We start from the raw sequence: 20,682 nt of genomic DNA on the forward strand, positions 1-20,682 counted from the left end.
GTATGTGACCTTCATTATCTTCACACCACACCTCTTTTAAGAGATAACCAATGTCAGCAGAAAGTTAAAGGTGCTAGTGAAAGACCACCAGAGAACAGGATGGTCAAGTTAAAAGCAAGGCTGTCCTTACCATCTTCCAGTTAGTAGAAAACATATTACAGTCTCAAACTGGTCATAAGAAAGTAGAACAGGAATGTGAGACAGGGCATAGGGTAGAACTTAGTCAACATTTCTTAGTTCTTGGGAAGAGTGACTAAGAATAAATAAGTCCCAAAGAAATGTATTCTGTGGTTCTGGGTTTATAAAATAGGAATGATTTAGGCCAGGAGCTTGTTAATTCTTTTTTACATAGGGGGTCAAAAATATGTTAACAATTTAAATTGTACATGAAGAATTATTATTTATTGCATCAAAATTGCCTTCAACTGAAGAGAAGGGCAGAACTTAGGGCAAGAAACATGCTTTAATTTCTAGACTCTCTTTTCTTGTACTAGTGTGTATTGCTTGCTATTGATCCTGAAACAACAATAAAAGTAATGATTTCCAGACCACACAATGCTTTATGAGTCACAAATATACAGAGTAGACATAAAGTCTGAAAACATAGATTATATTCTTTTTATTTTTACAGAGTGAAGTTTTTCTGGGCAATAATTTATATATTTACCTTTTTCCCTCTGAATTGATAGACAAATTGTAATAGTGTTCTTATAAAAATAAAGTGACCTCATGAACAATGGGAAGAAAATCAATACATTGCATCAACGGGACAGAGACTTAAAATCAAAGCTCTCTATTGAAAGATATAAAATTCCATAAATGCTTTAGAAATTTCTCTTAGTGTTGTACTGCCTGATATTGCTATTGATTTTCTAAAAAAGAGCTTCAGAAACCCAAGTTACTTGAAGTATACTTCTCCAATTTTCCTAAGCTCATGAAAGATTTCTTTTGTGTTCTTTAAACTAAAACCTAGAATTATCGCTTATTGACCTCCTACTCTATACTTATAGCCTTCTTGTGAAGGGGACCTGACCCTCTTGACAAAAGCAAGAGGCAGAGACAAGAACTTAAGCAATAAAACTTCTCCAATATTTGCTCTGACGCTTTGACAGTTCACAAAGACCAAGTACTGAGTAATTTCTATATTTTTTTCAGACCATATTCCTTTTCATATAATAAGATGGACAAAAGGAATAATTGTGCTAACAAAGACCCACAAGACTTTGTTTTCTTTATATTGTAAGCAGTAAATCTTTATTACATCCAAAAATATCTTTTATATATATATTTTTTATTATACTTTAAGTTCTAGGGTACATGTGCACAACGTGCAGGTTTGTTACATATGTATACATGTGCCATGTTGGTGTGCTGCATCCATTAACTTGTCATTTACATTAGGTATATCTCCTAATGCTATCACTCCCTCCTCCCCCAACCCCACAACAGGCCCCAATGCGTGATGTTCCCCTTCCTGTGTCCAAGTGTTCTCATTGTTTATTATTATTATTTCTTACATCCAAAAATATCTTAAGAAAACAAACTCAAAGCAATATTTTATTTACAAGCTGTGTTCATCCTATTGGGATTACATTTTTTGCCCTCACAATTTCCTCCCAAAATCCTGTCTAAACTTTTGATAAAAGATGACATTTTTATTTTACATATGATCAGTCAATAATTATTACTGTTTAGTTAATTGCCCTGATACTTATTTTATTCTATTATCATTTATATGGGCAAAGGACATTTTATCCAAAAGAACCCTTGTTCTAATATGTGTTTAGCTAATTTGAATCTTGAGGCCACAAGTATATAATTTAATTTGGTTTTATCTTCCAATAACCAATGTAACATTTTCTCCTTTTAATGCTAATTTGAATAACTCAGCCAAATACTTAAAATACCAATAAATACTAATCTTTACCTGTATTTCTTACCCCTTCCAAATGTTATTTAAAAAATAAAATTGTAGTGAATAAAAGTATAAATGTAAAGATGCATTTCATTATATATTCCCATTATTTTATCTCTAATAATATGAATTACCTCATTTATACATCTAACATCCCATCAGAACTACCTCCAGGTAAAATGAGATGCAAGGAAAGGTTCATCATTTGTGAACACATGCCAGTTTGCCAATTCTGTACCTCTTTTTTTATATCTTCTTTTTACTGAGTCAAATTATAAAAATATTTTCTTCCTGCAGAAGTCCCGCTGTTAAAAGAATATTAATATCTCTCATTTTCTCTGAAATGACACTCCCTTATCTAAATCAATATGCATTCCTTTCTTCTTACAATAATATGTTTGCTCAGAATATTATACTGTCAGTTTTCATCTCCCCTTTCCAAAGTTTAGCTAGTTTTCAGTTGATTTATTCAAGTGGACTTACAGGCTAAGGTAATAATGACTACTTTATTAACATCTTACTTCCATCAACCATGTCCACATTTTTACTTGGGACAGTTGAGGATATTTAATCCAAAAGCTGAACACTTGAATGATAAGAATTGAAACCATGAACTTCCAACAAAATGGCAGGCTTGATTACTATGGGCACTTTTTTCCATTCCTAACAGAAAATTCTTGATATAATATAAAACTTCTAATTTTTTAAATAACATTTTTATTTTAGAATAGCTAGAGATTCACAGAAAAATTACAAACCCTGGCATCCATTCACCTTTTGTCCATTGTTATAGTTTTGCCTTTTCCAGCATGTCAAACCATTGTAATTATCCAATATGTAGCCCTTTCAAACTGACTTTTTCATACAGAAATATGCATTTAAAATTCAAACATGTCTTTTATGGATTCATATTTCACTTCATTTTATCACTTAATAATATCAGCTCTACAGATGCATCATACTTTTTTTATTCATTCACTTATTGAAGGAAATCTTGGTGGCTTCCTCATTTGCCCGTATGAATAAAGCTGCTATAAGTATTTACATGCAGCTTTTGTTGTAAATGTAAGTTTTCAAATCAGTTGGTGAAAATCATGGAGCATGCAGCCATAAAAAAGAATGGGTTCATATCCTTTGCAGTGACATGGATGAAGCTGGAAACCATAATCCTCAGCAAACTAGCACAGGAACAGAAAACCAAACACCACAGGTTCTCACTCACAAGTGGGAATTGAACTATGAGAACACATGGGCACAGGGAGGGGAACATCACACTCTGGGGCCTGTCAGGGGCCGGGGAAAAGGAGAAGGAGAGCATTTAGGACAAATATCTAATGCATGCAGGGCTTAAAACCTGGATGATGGGTTGATAGTTGCAGCAAACCAATGTGGCACATGTATACCTTTGTAACAAATCTGCGCATTCAGCACATGTATCTCAGAACTTAAAGTAAAATTTAAAAAAATCATGGAGCATGATTGCTGGATTATCTGATAAGACTATGTCTAGCTTTGTAAGACATTAACAAATGGTATTCAAAAATGGCTGTACCATTTTGCATTGCCATCAGCAATTAATTGAAATTTCTTTTGGTCCACATTCTTGCTAGTGATTGGTATTGTCAATTTTAAAATGTTCATTCTAATAGGCATAGTGGTAACTTATTGTTTTGACTTGAGATTCCTTAATTATAGATGAGGTTGAGCTTAATTTTTTATATCCCTATTTGCAATACAAAAATCTTCATTGCTGAGGTCAGATCTCTTGCCCATTAACATTTTTTCTTATTGTGTGTTTTAATAGTTGTATATTTTGTATTCAAGTTTTTTACCAGATGTAAGTATAGAAAACACTTTTTTCTCAGTCTGTGGCTTGTCTTTCAATCTCTTAACAGTGTCTTTTCAAAGTATAATTTTAAAAAAATTTATAAAGTCTACTTTCTATTTTTTTCTTTCATGAATCACACTTTTGGTGCTATATAATTAAACTCACAGTTACATAAATTTTCTCCCATGTTTTCTTTTACAAGTTATAGCTTTGTGTCTTCCATTTAGATCTACAATACATTTTGAGTTAATTTTTGCAAAACGTGTAAGGCTTGTGTCTAGGTTTATTTTTCTGCAGACAGAGGTTCAATTGTTCTAGCACCAATTGTTCGAAAGACTCATTTTTATTGAATTGCCTTTGCTTCATTGTCAGATATTCTTTATATATTGTGTGGGTCGTGTCTGGGCTTTATGGTAAATCCTTAAATCAGATGAGTCCTCCATCCTTGTTCTCGCTCATCAGTATTGTGTTGGCACGTCGAGTCTTTTACTTTTCCATATAAACTTTAGAATCAGATTGTAACAACAAACGCAAGTCCCTGAGCTGATTCCTCAAAGAGCTACCAGACAAGTCAAAACACAACCAAAGTTCCTTGAGACCAAGGTCTGTATTGCTCCCTGCAGCATTGGCAAGCCACACCAAGAACCGGGGCCGCCATTCTCACAGCCACTGCAGAGATGTGGAGTGTGAGATGTTTTGCTGTTTTATTGCTGCGTGAACATTTTATTTACCTTCTGAAAGTGTTCCTAGACCCAATACTCACAAGGAGTTTCATTCATAGCTGCCATTCCCATTCCATGCTCTACTTAGAAAATATTTCCTCTTATGTCTTACTCCCCATAAAAACATCAGCTAATTGATGTTTTTATTATAACTTCTTCACATTTATATGGCAAATTTTTAACATACTATATGTTATAATTGACTCAATAAGTAAATATTTATTGAATAATTGGCCAAGAAATAAAGGTCATGTAATAATTTTCTCATTTTATTTTATCTCATTTCTGCTTTCTTTAGGAAACATCTTTCAGTAATTCTTAAGAGATGACATGCTTTAAAGCATATATTATGGTAAATAATTAGAATCACTTAAAGGACCAGCATACTTAGGTATCATGTTATCAGACTAAAGCCTGAAAATTATTGAAGACTTATTAAATAATATTATGCCTAGTGCAGATAGAGTGAAATAAAATTTTTGTTTTAATTTGGAAAAGTTATCCTGGAAAAAGTATAAATTCAGTGATTATGTAGTGCAGAAACTGACACTGATTGAGAGCAAAAGCTTTCTTTTATTCCTCTAGAACAGGAGATAAAATATGAGAGAATAAGTAGTTTGGCTCTTGTCAGACACACCAAGAGCCATCTAAAGTAATATCATGTTTATGCAGTTCTGATTGCTGACAAACAGTGGTTATGATAAAGAAGAAAATGTTGTCCATGCAGGTGCAAAATTTATAAAAGGACGACCTGTAGCAAAGCTTTGTGAGCTGTCAAAAGGAAGGAGAAAAATTGAAAGAAAAAAGCAAACAACTTCACTGACAGTTCATATTGCAGCCTATGATATTTGTGGAAGCATGAATTGGGGATATGTTGAGATGTACTTCTGTGAGGAACAGAAACAACAAAAATCCTTATTTTTAACTTAAGATGCTAGTCTAAGGGATTTTTAACAAAACACTTTTTTTTTTTATCATTTCACTGACCTTTCTGTGAGATTTTTAGATTGCGTATGCCATGTTTCAGAAAGACAAAGTAATAGCTCATAATGCTAGTGATAGATTTACAGAAAGGGGAAATAGTGCTGTCCAGTTAGTGCAAGGTGAGAAGAAAGATAACTGTCTCCATTATTTTTGAGAAAAAGACTATATATATATATATATGATCTAATTCTATAGCACTGGAAAGTGTCAGAAAACTTATGTGGAAAAACTAAAGTCCATAACTTTACAGACTTGTGTTTCCCTACATATGTTCTTCATTGTTTGCCTTATATTAAGATTTGGTTTGCTATTTATTGACTAACCTCATTTAGATGTTCTGGCTTTGTCTAATTATTGTCACAGAGCGTATAAAAGTATTTTGTGTGTCTTTGAGAGTTACAGCAAAAATTAGACATATTTCTCTTATAAGTGTTTGATAGAATTGTTGCCTAGGTTGTTAGTCTTTATTTTTTTCCTCTCAATTGTCAAGCCACCCTTTTATAAGCACATGTTTCTCTTCCCCCAAGGAAAATAAATACTTAATGTTTTCTTAGGTTGTGTTCACTGCATTTTTCAAGGTAAAGACATTTTCTTCCACCTAAATATTATTTTAATAAGACCCATACTCTAATTCTCTAAGCCCTTATATTCTCTTGCTTTCTCCAAGTGAATGCAGTCATAAACTGGGGGAAAAATTAGCTTGCTTTGCTTTTCTATCTGCAATGATAGAACAGGATTTTTGCTCTGGCAGGTGATTTTACAGCTTAAGGCTTTCCTTTCAATATTTCTGTATGTTTTCCTCTGGAGTCATAGCATATGAACTTGCCCAAGTTCACTACTTTTGGAAGGTTTCTTGATAAGCTTTGAGAAACTCTGATTCCACCTGTAAGAAATAGCTGCCAGGAGCAAATAATTCATTCTGGCTTTAACAACATCCAGTCTCTGTTGCGAGATATAACTTTAGTTTTTCAACTTTACCAGCTTCACTACTAAGAGCTCTCAAAGGAGCTGTTTCTTGCAGAAAAAAATTGACTATAGTTTAATTTCTTATAGAAAAATCTTTCCTGTGTGTATGTGTGTGTGCATGTGTGTATATGTATATATGTATGTGAAATTAGAAGGACATTTATTTATTTAAACTTACTATTCTCTAAATTCTCAAGAAAGGCATTTCTTTTATTCCTAAGCTTTCCTCACTCTTAATAACAAACTATAAAATTTTAGGGGAATGTATTACTTAATTTTACAGAATTGGGGTAATGTAATTTCAGGGAATGAGAGTCTGAAGAAGACTGAAAAATGAATCGTGAAATAGCACTGGGACAAAGTTTTAATGTTGGAATTCAAAGAAGTAGAATATTGACTTAAGGGTGAATATGACACAGATATAGATCTAGGAAATGATTTTAAGACCATCCTATGATTTCTTTAGTGTAAAGAAGTAAAAATAAATATTTCGAGATCTATTGTCCTTATGTGTAATGAACTATTCAGTAACCAGTGAATCAAGTTCTTGATGCAGATCAATAAATATTTAGTGATTAAATGATTTGTAATCACCAGTATTAAGAGTAATGAGGGAGTAATGAAAAGTATAAGATATAATTCCTGCTTTCAGTGAATATGTTACATAGTTGCAAACACTGGCCACAAATCTAAAATAAAAGATAAATGATAATAATAAAATAGTTCCCATGTTTTAAATTATTCAAAATGCTAGGTACTATTCCAAACTATATGCACACACACACATCCACGCACGCACACACACACACACTCTCAATTCCCATAAAAGTGTAGTTAACACGATCTACATTTTTTAGACAAAGCAACCTAGGAAGCGTGACTTTAAGTAATTTACCCAACAGTGCACAACTGATATGTGTGGAGCTGAGATTTTTGGCACCATCAATACAGTTTTGCAGTTGGTGGTCTAAACTATGTGATTGTTCAGTACCTGAAAATTGTGAGAGCACAAATAATGATTAAGTATGAGGATTAAGCAGAAAAAGATATAATAACTATGATTAAACCTAAGAAAATCTGAGTTATAAACAATTCCATTTTTGTGTAGGTGTGTGTCTTAGACTCACTGCTCCTGAGTGTCTTTGTCATAAAACTTATGAATAACATTTACTGAACACTCACTATGTTCCAGTCAGTCTGCTGATCATTTTAAATGTATTATCTATGTCATCCTTTTATCAAGAAATCAGATAGAAGTTATTCTTTGTTCCACTTTGGAAATGAGAGAATTGAAGCTTTGAGAATTTAACTATTTGCCTCAGGTCACATAATTAGTATATTCCCAAGCAGTCTGACCCATATCCTCTCTTAACCTATAATGCCATGGACTGTGATGAAAGACTACAAGAAAAAGTTTCCAAATCTGAGTACTATTGTTAATTTATTCAATGATACACACTTTGTGATTTGCATTGGTGTATAAATGGAGGGATTTCAGTGTAGGCTGTGAAACAGAATGACTTTCCAGAAAAAAGTAAGCCTGACTCAACCCTAAACAAACATGCTGTTAACTCACTTTTTAATACATTTCATGGACTTGGAGGATAAGAGTACAAATTTAACCCAGCTCTACTCAAGTGCTGTCATAAACTCAGGCTGATTGAGTGCTTCTGAACTGTTTTGGCCAGGTCCCAGAAACTGAAAATGATTAAGTTTTATTGGCAGATGTGAGTGCAAACTGACTTAGAAAATGAAAAACAAAACAAACAAACTAACACGAAATGAACAAAAATACTCTTCTCTGGGTCTACAATTTTATGGTCTGTTTTGTGTCTCCCTCCTTCTCTATTTTTATTTCTCTGAATTATCTTTTCTGCCTTCTGTTTTATTATTGAATTACTTTTTTAGTATTTCATTTTATCTATTGGATTTGGTAAATCTGCATTTCTTTGTAAATTGTGATTACACTGTGTTTATATATGCATATATAACTTTTCAAAGTTTATTTACAGTTAGTATTACTGTAATTTAACAAGATTTTAACAAGAGAAAATAAGCACATTTTAACAAGAGCAAATAAGCATATTATATTAACCCAGAATTTCACAAGAGAAAATAAGCATATTAAATTAACCCAGAAATGTACAATTTCTGTTGCTTTTTCTTTATTTTGGGGGGCTCACATTTGTCTCTGTTATATCTCCCTTCTAGCTGAAGATCTGCCTTTACATTTATTTCAGAACAGTTATACTGGCAACTTTCTTACTCTTTTTTCATATGAGAATGCACTTTTTCATTTATTTCTGAAGGATATTTTTACTGGATATGGAATTCTGTCTTGACAGTCCTTTTCTTTCAGCACTTTGAAATATCTTTCAACTGCCTGTTGGCCTCCATGATTTCTGATGAGAAGCCTCAAGATTTTTGAATAGTTGTTTACCTATATGTAATGTGCTTTTGTCTTTTATTGTTTTCAAGGTATTTGTCTTTATTTTTGGTGTTCTGTGATTTGATTATGATGCATTTTTCTATGGTTCTCTTTGAGTCTGTCCTGTTTGAAGTTTGCTAAAGTTTTTCATTTTAAAATATATGTTTTTCACCAAATTTGGGAGGTTTTCAGTCATTATTTAAATACTGTTTGCGTATTAATACTTTTGTCTTCTTTTTTTCAAGGAATCTAATAATAACATTGTGTCAAAACCTTAGAAGTTCTACTTATTTCATAGTCTTTGCTGATTATTTCTCAGGTTAAACAATTTCTACAGATTTTAACATTACCGATTCTTTTCTCTGTTGACTCTATTCTGCTATTGAACCCAATCAGTGACTAGTTTTGTTTATTTTGTTTCTGGGTTATTTTATTTTCAGTTTTAAAGCATTTAGCATTTTTTTTCTAGCTTCTGTTTTTTGACAAACTTTTAGCTCCCCAGTTAATTCAAGAGAATGTTTGCTATTACTTCATGGAACTTGGTTTTAATAGCTGTTTTGATGTCTTTGATAATTCCAACATATCTGTCATTTCAGAGTTGGTATCTGGGTAGTGCGTAAAATAGAGATTTAATTTTCTTTACTTCTACTTGTATAGTCAATGGTTTCTCCAATATGTGCTTTTTGAATGGCTTCTTGTTTCCTAACTCCTCTGCCATTAATACTCTTACAAATATAGCTTTGTTATGTAGCTAATTATATGCTTATGTTAGATTTTGCACTTTGTATTATATTTGTCTACATGATTAATAAAATGTGTTGTTCATGACTTAGTGAGCAACAGAATTGTATAATTGTGTGTGTATGTTTGTGTGTGTGTGTCCGCATGTATGTATGTCTTAGTCTGTTTTGTGCTGCTATAAGAGAATACCCAAAACTGGGTAGTTTATAAACAATATAAATGTATTTATCATAGTTCCGCTATCTGAGAAGTCCAAGATTGAGGGATTGGCATCTGGTGAGGGCCATCTTGCTGCATCATATCATGGAGGGAGATGAAAGGGCAAGAATTGGGTAGAGAGAGCAAAAGAGGGCCAAACTTGTTCTTTAATAATAGACCCACTCCCATGATAAAGGCATTAGTCTGTTCATGAGGGCAGAGTCTTCATGGCCTAATCACCTGTTAAAGGCCTCATTACATTTCAACATGAGTTTAAGAGATAAAAAGCATTTAAATCATAGCAGTATTTGACATTTTATATACAAAATAAATATTATTACAGTTCTATTATAAGTGATTAATAAGTTATGTGTATATATATAATTGAATAATAATATAATTTATCTAGCGGGGCATGTGCCTCTCTCTATTTTTTGTGTAGGATGTTCTTGTCTATTAGTTGCCTCATTTATTCTTCCATATAAATATTAGAATGAGATTATCTTTTGTTTACAAAAAATAAACCTGACTGTAGAATTCGACTTAATCTTTACAACACATAGGGTATAATTGGCATCTCTGCAATAATATACTCTTAAAATATAAAGCATAGTCATTATTTCCTTTTTAAAGTCTGTCAATAAATATGTATACATTTCTTACCTTTATGTATTTTTTACATAGATCTCACATATATCTTAGCAGAATTATTTAAAATTAGAAAAATATATAGTGGAAATGGTATTTTTATGTGTTCCTTAGTGTTGTTGGTTTCCAATTATTTCCTTTTTAATAGAAAATTGTTGATATCTCCAAAAGACTCTAAACATAGCTTAGTCTTTTAAAATATAACAATAAAATAAATCTCCATAGAAAAAAGTTTTTACTGAAGAATGAATTTTCATTAATAGTATTATTGTATCTATCTTTGCTTCTCATTTATTTCATTCCTTTGTTTCACATAAATAAGTAGGAATTTCTGGAGTTTTATAATTCAAATTTTCTGGTTACTTTTCTAACCATATTACAAATAATTATTTATATTATATTGTTTAAGTTTTTAGCTTTATAAAATACACTCTATATTACTTAGCCATCTGGGAATTTTATATTTATCTACAATTATTTTTCTTACTCATCTAAGATGCATATATTCATAGCTTATTCATTTTCACTGTGTTATAAGATGCTAAATTATTCAATCTTTTGTTAAGTAGTAGTTTTGCAGAAATTAATACATGATTGCAAAATTAATACATCTGTACTTTGTAAAAGCAAAGAAAAACTTAAAAATGACTCTCAGTAGAGACTGTGGGACTTTTTATTCTTAATATCATCTATTAATATTTTATATTAGTGTTCCTACATAGTTGCTAAATCTAGAAATATTATGCTAACTTTTTTTGGATATACTGCAGGAAAAGTACACTTTAGATAATATAATTTTCCTGCTAGAAGGAATTTATTGTCATCTATTCAATACCCTTCTTTTTTTTAATTTTATTATTATTATACTTATTTTAGGGTATATGTGCACAATGTGCAGATTAGTTACATATGTATACATGTGCCATGCTGGTGTGCTGCACCCATTAACTCGTCATTTAGCATTAGGTATATCTCCCAATGCTATCCCTCCCCCCTCCCCCCACCCCACAACAGTCCTCAGAGTGTGATGTTCCCCTTCCTGTGTCCATGTGTTCTCATTGTTCAATTCCCACCTATGAGTGAGAACATGCGGTGTTTGGTTTTTTGTCCTTGCGATAGTTTACTGAGAATGATGATTTCCAGTTTCATCCATGTCCCTACAAAGGACATGAACTCATCATTTTTGATGGCTGCATAGTATTCCATGGTGTATATGTGCCACATTTTCTTAATCCAGTCTATCATTGTTGGATATTTGGGTTGGTTCCAAGTCTCTGCTATTTTGAATAGTGCCACAATAAACATACATGTGCATGTGTCTTTATAGCTGCATGATTTATAGTCCTTTGGGTATATACCCAGTAATGGGATGGCTGGGTCAAATGGTATTTCTAGTTCTAGATCCCTGAGGAATCGCCACACTGACTTCCACAATGGTTGAACTAGTTTACAGTCCCACCAACAGTGTAAAAGTGTTCCTATTTCTCCACATCCTCTCCGGCACCTGTTGTTTCCTGACTTTTTAATGATCGCCATTCTAACTGGTGTGAGATGGTATCTCATTGTGGTTTTGATTTGCATTTCTCTGATGGTCAGTGATGATGAGCATTTTTTCATGTGTCTTTTGGCTGCATAAATGTCTTCTTTTGAGAAGTGTCTGTTCATATCCTTCACCCACTTTTTGATGGGGTTGTTTGTTTTCTTCTTGTACATTTGTTTGAGTTCATTATAGATTGTGGATATTAGCCCTTTGTCAGATGAGTAGGTTGCAGAAATTTTCTCCCATTTTGTAGGTTGCCTGTTCACTCTGATGGTAGTTTCTTTTGCTGTGCAGAAGCTCTTTAGTTTAATTAGATCCCATTCGTCAATTTTGGCTTTTGTTGCCATTGCTTTTGGTGTTTTAGACATGAAGTCCTTGCCCACGCCTATGTCCTGAATGGTAATGCCTAGGTTTTCTTCTAGGGTTTTTATGGTTTTAGGTCTAATGTTTAAGTCTTTAATCCATCTTGAATGAATTTTTGTGTAAGGTGTAAGGAAGGGATCCAGTTTCAGCTTTCTACATATGGCTAGCCAGTTTCCTAGCACCAAACAACTCTACGCAAATAAACTAGAAAATCTAGAAGAAATGGCTAAATTCCTCGACACATACACTCTCCCAAGACTAAACCAGGAAGAAGTTGAATCTCTGAATAGATAAATAACAGGAGCTGAAATTGTGGCAATAATCAATAGCTTACCAACCAAAAAGAGTCCAGGACCAGATGGATTCACAGCTGAAATCTACCAGAGGTATAAGGAGGAACTGGTACCATTCCTTCTGAAACTATTCCAATCAATAGAAAAAGAGGGAATCCTCCTTAACTCATTTTATGAGGCCAGTATCATCCTGATACCAAAGCCGGGCAGAGACACAACAAAAAAAGAGAATTTTAGACCAATATCCTTGATGAACATTGATGCAAAAATCCTTAATAAAATACTGGCAAACTGAATCCAGCAGCACATCAAAAAGCTTATCCACCATGATCAAATGGGCTTCATCCCTGGGATGCAAGGCTGGTTCAATATACGCAAATCAATAAATGTAATCCAGCATATATACAGAACCAAAGACAAAAACCACATGGTTATCTCACTAGATGCAGAAAAGGCCTTTGACAAAATTCAACAGCCCTTCATGCTAAAAACTCTCAATAAATTAGGTATTGCTGGGATGTATCTCAAAATAATAAGAGCTATCTATGACAAACCCACAGCCAATATCATACTGAATGGGCAAAAACTGGAAGCATTCCCTTTGAAAACTGGCACAAGACAGGGATGCCCTCTCTCACCACTTCTATTCAACATAGTGTTGGAAGTTCTGGCCAGTGCAATCAGGCAGGAGAAGGAAATCAAGGGTATTCAATTAGGAAAAGAGAAAGTCAAATTGTCCCTGTTTGCAGATGACATGATTGTATATCTAGAAAACCCCATTGTCTCAGCCCAAAATCTCCTTAAGCTGATAAGCAACTTCAGCAACGTCTCAGGATACAAAATCAATGTACAAAAATCACAAGCATTCTTATACACCAACAACAGACAAACAGAGAGCCAAATCATGAGTGAACTCCCATTCACAATTGCTTCAAAGAGAATAAAATACCTAGGAATCCAACTTACAAGAGATGTGAAGGACCTCTTCAAGGAGAACTACAAACCACTGCTCAATGAAATAAAAGAGGATACACACAAATGGAAGAACATTCCATGCTCATGGGTAGGAAGAATCAATATCATGAAAATGGCCATACTGCCCAAGGTAATTTATAGATTCAATGCCATCCCCATCAAGCTACCAATGATTTTCTTCACAGAATTGGAAAAAACTACTTTAAAGTTAATATAGAACCAAAAAAAAGCCCACATCAACAAGTCAATCCTAAGGCAAAAGAACAAAACTGGAGGCATCACGCTACCTGACTTTAAACTATACTACAAGTCTACAGTAACCAAAACAGCATGGTACTGGGACCAAAACAGAGATATAGATCAATGGAACAGAACAGAGCCCTCAGAAATAATGCCACATATCTACAACTATCTGATCTTTGACAAACCTGAGAAAAACAAGCAATGGGGAAAGGACTCCCTATTCAATACCCTTCTTTTACAGTTGAGAGAATTCATTTTCCAGAGAGGTTAGCTCACTTGGTGAAAATTAAAGTTTGTCAACAAGTTTTCCAATGTAGTGGTTTAGTGTTTAAAATGTAATGAGTACTTTTCACAAATTTATTCTGAGTGGAGTATAATTCTGTAAGGGACATTCATCTTGGAAAGCCTCTAATGGCTTTGTTTATAGAGGTTATCAATAAAAATATAGTTTTATTTTATTTTATTCTCTTCTCTGTACTACAGCATACACTATGCATCCAGAAGCCATTGTTAAATTCAGGAAAGAGAATGGTATACACCCAATATTTTAAGGAAGATAGGTGTCATCACATTTGATCATGTCTTCTCACCTATATTCTGTAAATATTTTTTTAATTTGTAATACCAGCAAGATATATGCTATCTCCTTTTTAGATATAATATTTATTACTCAACTATAAATATGAAACTCTATATATACATGACATGGTTATGCTCTGTGTCCCCTCCCAAATCTCATCTTGAATTGTAATCCCCAGGTGTTGAGGGAGGAACCTGGTGGAAGGTAATTGGATAATAGTGGCAATTCCTCCCATCCTATTCTCATGATAGTGAGTGAGTTCTCACAAGATCTGAAGGTTTTATAATTGTTTGACAAGTTCCTCCTTTGATGGCTCTTCTCTCTCTTGCCACGATGTGAAGAAGGTACTTGCTTCCTCTTGGCCTTCTGCCATGATTGTAAGTTTCCTGCCTCCCCAGCCAAGTAGAACTGTTAGTCAATTAAATCTCCTTCCTTTATATATTATCCAGTCTTGAGTATTTTGTTACAGCAGTATTAGAATTGACTAATACAATACATATGTATTTGGCTATCATATTTTCAAAGATTTAAAGGAGTGATAGCGTGTGCTGGCAAAAATTTTGGAAAAGTGACATTTTATTCCCTGAGGGACTGTAAAATAAATAATATTTTTAATGAAATTCAACAGTGTATATCAATGTTTTAGATCTTCATTTCTTTGATGTAAGAATTCCACTTCTAGGGCATGTGTGCAAATGTGCAAATGTTTATGTAGTAGCACATTCATTAAAGCATTGGAACTAAAGTTAAAATTGAAAAAAAGTACATTTATAGACCCTAAATATGTAAATTATACTATATTAATAAAATAATTTTAATAATTAAAAATAAAGTTGATTTTTACATATTACAGAGAAAAGTTATTGTTAAATAGAAACAAATTACAGAGTAGTATGTGAATTTTTTTTTTTTTTTTGAGATGGAGTTTTGCTCTTTTTGCCCATGCTGGAGTGCAATGGAGCAATCTTGGCTCACGACAACCTCCACCTCCCGGGTTCAAGTGATTCTCCTGCCTTAGCCTCCCAAATAGCTGGGATTACAGACATGCACCACCATGCCTGGCTAATTTTTGTATTTTTAGTAGAGATGAGGATTCTCCATGTTGGTCAGGCTAGTCTCAAACTCCCAACTTCAGGTGATCTACCTGCCTCAGCCTCCCTAAGTGCTGGGATTACAGGCATGAGCCACCGTGACTGGCTGTATGTGAATATTTCTTTCCGATTTATTTATTTGTTTTTCTTTTCTATTTATATTGAATATATAAGCATTGAAATTCTCTAAGGATGTAAATTTAAATATTTCTAGGATACATCTTGAGGAAGTGATTCTGGGAGGATGAATAACTTCATATTTAAAAATGTATACCTGAATTTTCTGAATTACATATTATTATATATATGTATATGTTAATTGGGCAACAAAAAAGATGAAATATTTCGTGTGTGTGTGTGTGTGTGTGTTAATTGGGCAACAACAAAAGATGATATATTTCCTTTTTGGCAAAAATATTTTTAAATTTTTGAATTTTTTTTCAGGCTCATTATTTCTATCTTTTTGTAGTGCAGTGTCCTGAAGGGTAAAGATTTCTGTTAAATAAAATATTAATTCAGATCTACTAGTGTCAACGTCTGCCTTATTTCCATTGTGCTGCTTTAGGAATGTGGACCAAGATTTCTAAATTTTATGCAATAGGAATTCATATAAATTTAACATGAAAACTTTTTTTTTAATTTAGCTAAAAAGCACACAATATGTTGATATTCATGTAATTCATGTTAATAATTGCTCAGAATCGGTAGTGGCGTATCACTGCTCATAATTTCTTCCTATATTCATTCTTACTCCCATTGTTTGCAGAGTCAAACCTTCAATCTGATTGTGATGTAAGAACGTGGGTGTTAATGAGTTGATTAGCTTGGATATCAGAAGCAAGGCATTTATAAGAAGAATAAAATGCAGTATTTCACTAGGCTATTGGTCAGGTGTAAAAATAGAGATTACTAGTAAAATGGACAAAAATAAACAAAATAATTGAGAAAGTGTAATTTTCAGAATGGTATCCAAGAACAAAAATATCCAGCAGAATAAAGAATGAAATACTTTTCTGTAGTTGCACAGTTGAAGCAGCTTCCCAACTGAAAACGCTCTGTAATCAGGTCCCATCCTACTGATGTGAACTCTCTTCTTCACCAAAATTTAGACAAGCTCCCCTGAACTCATTTTTTTCTAGGCCTTGACCTTGGCCTGCTACTTATTCTTGGCCTGCTGAGCCCAGTTTTTAACAATCTTTATCCAGAATCTTTCCACCCTTGATTTCTGATCAAGTTCCTCATCTCCACCTTTGATACTTAAGTCTTTGGCCTGCCTTTAGCAAGAATTCTGTTAAGAGAGTTTAGTAAATAACTCCCTACACTTGATGTCTAATCAAGTCCCTCTTCATAATTTTCTATCCAGAGATCCCTTCACTCCATTAATTATCAATCCCTAGCTGTGTTTGCTGTGTTTGAAATTGATCTCAGAGTTCTATACTGAACTCTGTTTCCCCTATAGGAATAGTTCAAATAAAATGTCTTACCATTTTTCATATGTGTCCAGTCCAAAGTTTTCCTTTTAAACTACCTTCCAGAACTCATAGATTTCCCCAAATAAATAACATGATATCTCCTGCATGGAAGTTGCCATGTCATTCTTATTCTTATTTTTGCTCATAGTTTCACTCAAATGTATTCTTTATAACCTAAATATAACAAATGTATTCTTTATAACCTAAATATAGGTTCCTTCTAAAGCCATTCAAAAGAATTTCAGCAAGTTCTCCAGCTCAAACAGCTATTTTCCCCCCTCAAATTATCTACTTACCTTATATCATTACTGTTCTGAATGAATCTGGAAACTCAATATTTCCATTCTTATATTAGCTAAACCCACAAGTGCATTAAACAACAGCCTGCAGCATCTTCCCAACTTTTGGGAATTTCTTCAGATTCTACTTTGCACTCATAGCTTTGATAGTTTCCTTTGTCCAGATTATAGCCTTTTCTTCAACTCTCTTATCTCATGCCTAAAAGTGACATAAAAGGTGTAAATAAATTGTGTCTCCAAATAAAACTATCATTAGCCATAAACAAAAAAAAAAAGAAAAAAATTAAAAAATGAAAACACTTTAAATAGCATGGGTATTTCTACTCACTCTTCCACTCAAAGCATTTATGCCCTAGAGTGTAACTCTAACTTTTAAATCCAGCATACCTCTTAAGCTCACATTAAATGTCATGTAGAAAGATTAAACTGTATGAATGCTGGAGAGAGAAAACACACTGGCCATGTTAGATTTATTAATAGATGGTATAGAGTATTGGTCTGTAGAGTACTAATTTTCTAAAGTGGTTTAAGAATAATTTTGACATTTTCAAATATTGCCTTTTCAAAATAAATTTAGAATTTGGCCCCACAGATGCTGTGATGTTTTACCTAAATTATTCCTCTGCCCAGCGTTGGAAGATATTTGAACTAAATTGTTTATTACCTCTAGTTTTGAAATATTTCTTTCCAGACTCCACAAATGGATGAATCGCTTTCTCCACTTACTGCTTCCCAAAGGCAAGTGGTCATCGAAGAGCTCAAATCAGATGCAGCCTCGACCTCCTGTGCTCAAGCCTTCCTCCCACCTCATCTTCCTGGGTAGCTGGACTACAGGCATGTACCACCACACCTGGTTAATATTTTTTAATTTTTTGTAGAGACGAAGTCTTACTATGTTGGCCCTGAACTCCTGGGCTCAAGTGCTCCTTCTCCCTTAGCCTCCCAAAGTCCTAGTATTACAGGCATGAGCCACAGTCCTTGGCTGGAGCACAACTCTTCTTAGTTTAACTTTATTATCTCACGTTTTGTGATTTAATTTTTATACCTCCTGTTCTCAACCTGCAGTGATTTTACAAATGAGACATTTGGCAAATATCTGGAGATATTTTACGCTCTCAGAACAGGGTGAGAGAGCAGGGGCTACTGGCATCTAATGAGCAGATATCAAGGATGTTGCTAAATATTGCAGTATGCACTGGACAGCCAACCATAATACTTACCTCACCTAAAATGTAAATAATGCTGAGGTTGAGGAAAATATGGTTTTTGTAGATCATTTTGTTCCCTGGGGGAATTGTAAGCTCTTGACAGATGAAGCAAATACTTCCAGTTTCATTTGGAAGCCATTCATTTTATGAACAGCTATGTATTGGGGTCTTCGTATCTATTAGAAAATTTACTAAGTGCCAATCACAAAATTGTGTACATTCTAATGAGGTGTGCAAGGGATCTGTAAATGCTAGTTCAGTGAATGCCTTATTTATCACTTCTTAACCTATACATAGCACAAGACATGGCACAAAACTTTTCTGTTTAAATTTGAGGTTTTATTCAATATTAATGGAGGAAAAAATATAGCACTCAAAATGTCAAGGGTGAGGGAAGTTTCTGTGGTAAATGCATTGAGGTTGCTATAGCTATCAATGGTTGATTCTGATTTCAATATCAAATACATAACTGTTTCTAGTATATTTCTGCAAATAACTCATTCTTACTCCATTCTGAGTGGAATTATAAGGAATGAAATTCATAATTTTGTGGCAGAAAATTCACTCTATTTGGGGGGAAAAATGTTATGACTATTCTAATCTGATGAGTGACTTGGGATACCGAAAATTCATTGTTCTTGGAGCAATATGTATTGGAGCATATTTACAACAAATTATTTACATCATCAGGTAGCTCAGGCTTAGTATATAAAACAGCTTACAAAGATCAAAAAAAAGCATAAATAGTGTTTCTCAATACAATTACAGGCAATATTTTGGAGCTATTTCCATAAGAGACATGTGACTTATATATTATATCAGCAGGATGACCAACTTGTTCCAACTCATCCAAGAGCTTCCTGGTTTTAGCACTGAAAGTTCCATGTCCTGGATATCTGTTAGTTCAAATAAACTGGAGTGGTGGGTAATCGATGTGGAGTGTTATTTCAACACTGGTAACTAAATTCTGCACAGCTATGAGTTTTGAAATATTTAGTGTAAGTACACCTTTTGCCCTTGATTAAATGCTCTGGTAGCAGTCTGCAGTTTTATTAAGTTTATATAAGAAATGTCTTACATGTTCATTCACATACATAAAGAAACATATTGTGAACAGTTCTGTTGAATAAAGTATTTACAAGTCCGTTCTTCAGAGTTCCACATGTGGTATTGTTTCAGTGATGCTTGACATATAGTTCTTTAGTTAGATATTCTATTTCCTTAGTTATTTGATTAAAATTATATGAGGATTGACCTTGACTAAGATAGTTTTGTCCTTTACCAAGAATGGAGCTGCTGAAATACTGGATGTAAAATCTAAGAATTTGCAAAGAGAACATTTATTTCAATTTCTTTATGTTAATGTATGAGAGTGCCTGGAAAATACCAGAAATCAGATGATAGCATAAAGTCCCTGGCACACATAAAGAAAACATTCCATACATGCTAGGGGCCATTTATGTCATAATATTCCTTTCCACAAATGCATAAATAATTTCACAAACTTTTATGTAGAACAGATTTACTGAATCAATGGGGGTTTATCTTTGTTACAATATCATTTCTGCAACTTGTCTATTCTAGCAAAACATTTTGTTTGAGCAGAAAGAAATTTTGCAAAAATCAAAATAGATAGAACTGTTCATTATTTCAAACCTCTGGACAACTCAAAAACCATTTATTTAGTTTCAGAAATCATAATTTTTAGACATACTTATATACGATTTGAGTTATGAGATAAAATATCTCTTCCAGAAATGCTCTTGTGGCATATGTAATTCAAGCAGAGTTATTACATATCCCCTCAGGTAGAATATATATATTCAGAATATATATATTATATATACCCTCAGGTAGAATATATAAATTGAAAATTCACTGGCTGCCAAAAATCCTGGATTTTCGGATGTAATATGGACATATGTAATATGGACAACAAAGTTCTTACTCTATGTACCTGGCCCTGTTCAACTCCTATGAAGACTTAACCTCTTGCTGGGCAATACTGGTTGAGCCATATATAAAAGCAATAACCTTAGTAGTTCACATTCATGCAACTTTCTTCAAAGCTGCTTTCATTTCCTTACCTTTTACCTTCTCCAGTCCTTTGCAATCACTCCTCATTAACCATCCTTTTTTCTCTTAACCCATGATATAATTTGGATGTGTGTCCCCTCCAAATCTCAAG

Source organism: Pongo abelii, chromosome 8, assembly GCF_028885655.2.
Source record: "Pongo abelii isolate AG06213 chromosome 8, NHGRI_mPonAbe1-v2.0_pri, whole genome shotgun sequence".
NCBI classification, from domain to species: domain Eukaryota; kingdom Metazoa; phylum Chordata; class Mammalia; order Primates; family Hominidae; genus Pongo; species Pongo abelii.